Raw genomic sequence first — 5,475 nt, 5'->3', positions numbered from 1 at the left:
TTAACTATACTAATGTTATTGTAAAATTTAATTAAAATAAATTATTAAAGTTAAAAAACTTTTTACATACAGTTTTGTTAGATCACTCGGATAACAACTACAATCTTGTTCAATGTTGTAAATATTTTGCCAAGAGTTGTCAATAAATTGGTCTGAAAAGCATTTGAAAGCAATCGGATAGCGATTTTGTTACTTTTCTGTAAACTATGAAAAAATGTGAACACAGCATGATCTATTAGTAAGATTTTTTAATTGTCACATAGTAAATAAATAAAGCATTTTTCAAGCTAAAAATCCGCGAAAAAAAAATATGTTTTTTTTTAACTTAACACTTGATTAGGATTTTAAAACGTTGATAATCAATGACCTTGGTGATATTAAAGTCATTTCTATTGAATTTCATTTGAGTGCCACAACTTTTAACCTGGCGGTTCCTTTGATCCAGTGTGAATGGTTTTCAGAAATTGGTTCAATAAAATAGCCATGGGTTACTTTAGGTTATAGGAAACGGAGACAGCTCACTATAGTTTCAGTAGAAATAAATATTTCCATTTACTGAAGCGCCGAATCAAGGATTCATAACTCTGATTGGATAATGAGATAGATAAAAAGATAGATGATACCGCCAAACTATTTCTATTGGTCCAGAATAGACATCAAACACATGACTGAACCCTGATTGGATCAGGCGCTAATGGACTCGGCATACAGGAGTGGGCTAGATTAAACAAGGGAGTTCTGCGACTAGGATACGGAATGGGAAATGCAGCATGTTTGATTCGCTGTAGTGAATGCGGCTAAGATCGAATAAATAATAGTACTGTAACCGGTGTGAGCTCAATAGCTCAGAATAGGGAAAGTTCGATTGATGTAACCCCTCAGATAAACTCGGATTGAAAGTAGTCCAGCCTATAATCAGGACAACGTCTTTTTTGGTACTACTTTCATTATGAATTGTCTATTTGATAATCAATAAATTTAGCCGGATAGAGTAATGGTTCTGTTGTTGCCTATTGCATTGCTGAATGCTGAAGAAATGCCGGACTGGTTTAAAATAAAGGATAGCAGATGTAAGTTATACTTTTTTACAGAACACTCTCATTTTGTTTAGTACACTGTCCATGATAAGCTAGCAACAGTAATATATATTCTTTCACTTATTTTGTACCTGCCATCAGCAACATCTTATTGTACTGTTCAGTTTGGTCTGGAAGTATTCTACTGATAACTTGGGCTCTTTGCTCTAGTCTTATTGGATTCTTTTTCTCATGCAATCTCAGGTTATAGAATCAAATTTCTAAGTTCTTATTTTAAAGTTTTATACTTCTATTTTCTAGAGCTATCATGATGAAGCCTACTTATGACCATGCAATCGACACTACTGAAAATGTTGTCAGAGAAAATAAGGTTTTATAATCCGTCCCGTCCCGTCACAAACAGTAAAAACATTTTTCAAAGTAAAATAAAAACAAACTTTTAGAGAACATTTTTTTGACTTAGGCTTTTGTGAAGCATTTTTATTTAAAAAAAACTAATTTTATCTGTCATATTATTGTAAATGGATCTTCATATATCTTTGCAACCTAATTGTGTAAACCTTTGATATTTCAAACTTTGACTAATTAATCAGCCAGAAGTCTTAGTTTGAAATATCAAAGGTCTACAACATTTGTTATCTTAAATACAAAAGATATTAAAATATATCATGCAATGCAAGGGAAAGAAACTCAAATGGTCTAATCTAACAAAATTCATAGTTCGAAATATCTAAGGTATACAAAATTGGAGTACAAAGATATGGGGATTAGAAAATCAGAGTTTGTGTGGGGAAAAAAACTAATAATCATTAACATTAAATATATGCTTTTATCCGAAACATTTTTCAAAGATAATATATCAACCGGAATCCTCATGGGAATACGATTTTTTAAAGATAATATATCTACCGGAATCCTCCTGGGAATATGATTTTTCAAAGATAATATATCTACCGGAATCCTCCTGGGANTTATTTTAGTAAGGTATCAAATTTTAGAAGCAATTCCAGGGACCATTGTTTTATTTTAGTAAGGTATCAAATTTTAGAAGCAATTCCAGGGACCATTGTTTTATTTTAGTAAGGTATCAAATTTTAGAAGCAATTCCAGGGACCATTGTTTTATTTTAGTAAGGTATCAAATTTTAGAAGCAATTCCAGGGACCATTGTTTTATTTTAGTAAGGTATCAAATTTTAGAAGCAATTCCAGGGACCATTGTTTTATTTTAGTAAGGTATCAAATTTTAGAAGCAATTCCAGGGACCATTGTTTTATTTTAGTAAGGTATCAAATTTTAGAAGCAATTCCAGGGACCATTGTTTTATTTTAGTAAGGTATCAAATTTTAGAAGCAATTCCAGGGACCATTGTTTTATTTTAGTAAGGTATCAAATTTTAGAAGCAATTCCAGGGACCATTGTTTTATTTTAGTAAGGTATCAAATTTTAGAAGCAATTCCAGGGACCATTGTTTTATTTTAGTAAGGTATCAAATTTTAGAAGCAATTCCAGGGACCATTGTTTTACTTAAATGCAACAATTTAAAAATGGAGTAAGGTACAGGGACCATTAAGTATTACTTCATGGTGAGGCATGATAACATGATAACCTGACGTTAAATTATCCGGAGACCGAAATCCGTTTTTAGGGACCATAATCTTACTTAAAATAGGTAACCTTACTATGCAGATAATCAATATTATACGATTGAAACCTGTAATTCTAAATAATTGTTACATTAAGCGTTATCATAACCCCCCGGCCTATCAAATACAAATAAGAAAAATCTTTTTTTTTCAGGAAGTGATAAGACCTTATTATACTGGCTGGGTTCTGCAGAAAGGATCAAAATGGGAGGAAGAACTTAATCAGCATATCCTTATTAGCCACCAGGTCAAACTTTTTATAAGAATTATAACTAGGGTAAAAAGAGGTGTTTGCGAACAATAAAAAGGAGGTTGGACAAAAATGAAGTAAGGAATAATATTTGGAAAACGTTTTATTTTACTAGTGGAATTAATTGACGGTTAAAGTTTAAGCATAAAATATTTTCATTAATTTCTCGCGAATACTTCCTTTAATGGTGAGTATGCTTCAGGCGGGCTTTGCTGTAAAGATTTACGATTCTCTGAGTGGGTCAAGGAATATTGATTTTTCAGTTTCAGATCAGGTCCATCTTTTTACATTCTTTTATTTTAAATTTTCTTAAAGTAACTGGTTAAATTTCAAGAGACCTACATTTGTAGAGGAGCATTGCCGATTTACAATGGTACCCTTTACACCTTTGCCTGAGCAAAAATGATGGAATTATATCTATCTATCCATGAATATAAAATTATTTTCGATTGCCAGAAAAACGACGATATCTTTCATATGGTTTATCAAATAAAGGACCAAAGGGTACTGTTGTGAATCAGGCTTGTGCCTCAAGTTGAAGGTCACGTGAAATCCTTTCCATTTTATCAGATTTATTTTGTTCAGAAAAAGCTGAGTATTGAACATATTGCTATTTTGTTTAGAAAAAGCTGAGTATTGAACATATTGCTATTTTGTTTAGAAAAAGCTGAGTATTGAACATATTGCTATTGCCTACTTGATTCTTGGGATTGGATATTTCGTATCTCTTCTAGGAAACTTTTACATTGATTTTACAAACAGATTATTATTATTATTTCAATGAAATAAAAATACCGGGCAAATATAATATTAATAGTTTTCTTAAACTGACAAAAAATAAAATCCTTTGATGTAAAATAGATTAGTTAATGACAGAGCCTTAATATATAGCTACATTTTTACGAATGGTTTGGTCTTGATGTTGTTAATGCTATAGTTTTCGAAGATTTAGAGGCCCACTGATGATGCAGATTTAAAGGACCTGAGATGGAATAGAATTTGAGCCGCGGTTTTAATCAGCCAAAACCCGGTTTAAATTAAGCGCCGGCTTCAATCTTGAAACGTTTGATACAATTTTAAGTGGAACCAACCATATTTAAACCGCGGCTTAAATTTACACCGCCGCTCAAATTTTTTAAATTCGGCCACTGGAAACTGTTTTTCTATTCTTTAAATTTTTGTTGTCTTTTCTATGTTTTCAACTAAAATTATTTAAAAATTTACTTTACTCAATGTAAAAGTTCAGGATTCTCTGTTGAAGTTTTGTATGAAAAATATAAAAAGAAGCAGAAAGAAGAGTCTCGGATACAGATTAAAACCACGAAAATGTTCTTGTAATAATCTTTGAACTCTATATATAAATAATAAACATTAAAACATCCATTAAAAATTTATTCTTTTTAATTATAACGTTAAAATTTTGTAGATTCATGTTCACAATAAGTTTATACAATTGTTTTATTTTTATGATCGTAGATTACACATTTCGAAAAATGTATAGGCGCAGAACTGCTTCTGGGTAATTTTACGGTTTAGTCATCAAACCTCGTATATCCTTTACTAAAAAGTATAGGAATGTCCGGTAGATTGAAACATTGAGGGTTTAATAACATTAACTCTCTCCATTAACTCTTCAGGGTTGGATAAATATAAAAACTCTCGTTCTCTTTGAAGTATTACAGCTAGAATGGCCATCCTTTGATTGTTTGAGATTAAAAATTATCAAATGAAATTAACATATTTGTGCCTAAAGTTAATGTTTACAATCGAATTTTGCCGATATCTCCTAGTTTGCTTACGTTGAGGACCAATTAAAAAACCCAGTACTCCAAGTATTTTTTTTCTTTTTTAGATGTTCGTAATGTAGTTCTTTTTTTTTTTTGTTTACGTTCCTTTTTTTAAACCTAGTTCTTTCTTTTTTTTATACCTTGTTCCTAAAATCCTAAATTGGTTAATTTACCTGTTTTTGTTCCTTATTTTAAGTACGACATTTCTTCTTATCTATGATTTAATATATCAAGTTCTTTGTTTTTGTATTTCACTTTCAGTAAACAGTTCCATTTCAAGGAAAGTTTCTCTGTTCTCAAAATGTTTGAAATGATATATTATTAAACCTAACATTCGATGAAAAAATGATTTCTTCCCTCTTTTCACCCCTTTTTTCTTTTTTCGCTTCTTTATTTTTTCCTCTTCTTTTTTGTCTCAGATAATGTGCCCCCTGCTCCGGAAAAAAAGAGGCGACCGCTTTAAGTCTTCCTATTCCACAGTTAATTGCAGTTCTCTGCACTGATAAAATGATTTTTATTTTTTATACAGACACAGTAATTTTACAAACTAAAAGTGTTATTTAATTTAAATTAAAAAGAAATTGTGAAACGAATAGATACTTATAACATATTTTATTTGTAAAAGTAAAGAATATATTTCCTTTGTCCTCTATAACCTCACATTTTACAAAAGCAGCTTCGTAAAGTCCAGCTGCTGTGTACAAATAATAATGAATGAACCCACCACTAGGCGCCGCTAGTGGCGGGAAAGGCTAAA

At 31.0% G+C, this 5,475-nt stretch overlaps 1 long non-coding RNA gene across 2 annotated transcripts; it reads left to right on the top strand.

Moving 5' to 3' along the window:
* The first annotated feature begins 2,033 nt into the window (after positions 1–2,033).
* LOC111696853 (uncharacterized) lies at positions 2,034–3,662 on the top strand. 2 transcript variants are annotated; one of them, XR_002764179.1, is made up of 4 exons: positions 2,034–2,071; positions 2,836–2,928; positions 3,134–3,205; positions 3,593–3,662. It is a non-coding gene; the product is annotated as an uncharacterized LOC111696853 (long non-coding RNA). The 2 variants fall into 2 exon arrangements; XR_002764178.1 differs by lacking the exon at positions 3,593–3,662 and adding an exon at positions 3,517–3,546.
* Positions 3,663–5,475: the final 1,813 nt, after the last annotated feature.

This window comes from Eurytemora carolleeae, unplaced genomic scaffold (assembly GCF_000591075.1).
Source record: "Eurytemora carolleeae unplaced genomic scaffold, Eaff_2.0 scaffold249, whole genome shotgun sequence".
Classification (NCBI taxonomy): Eukaryota; Metazoa; Arthropoda; class Copepoda; order Calanoida; family Temoridae; genus Eurytemora; species Eurytemora carolleeae.
This window is presented reverse-complemented; position numbering and strand designations above follow the sequence as displayed.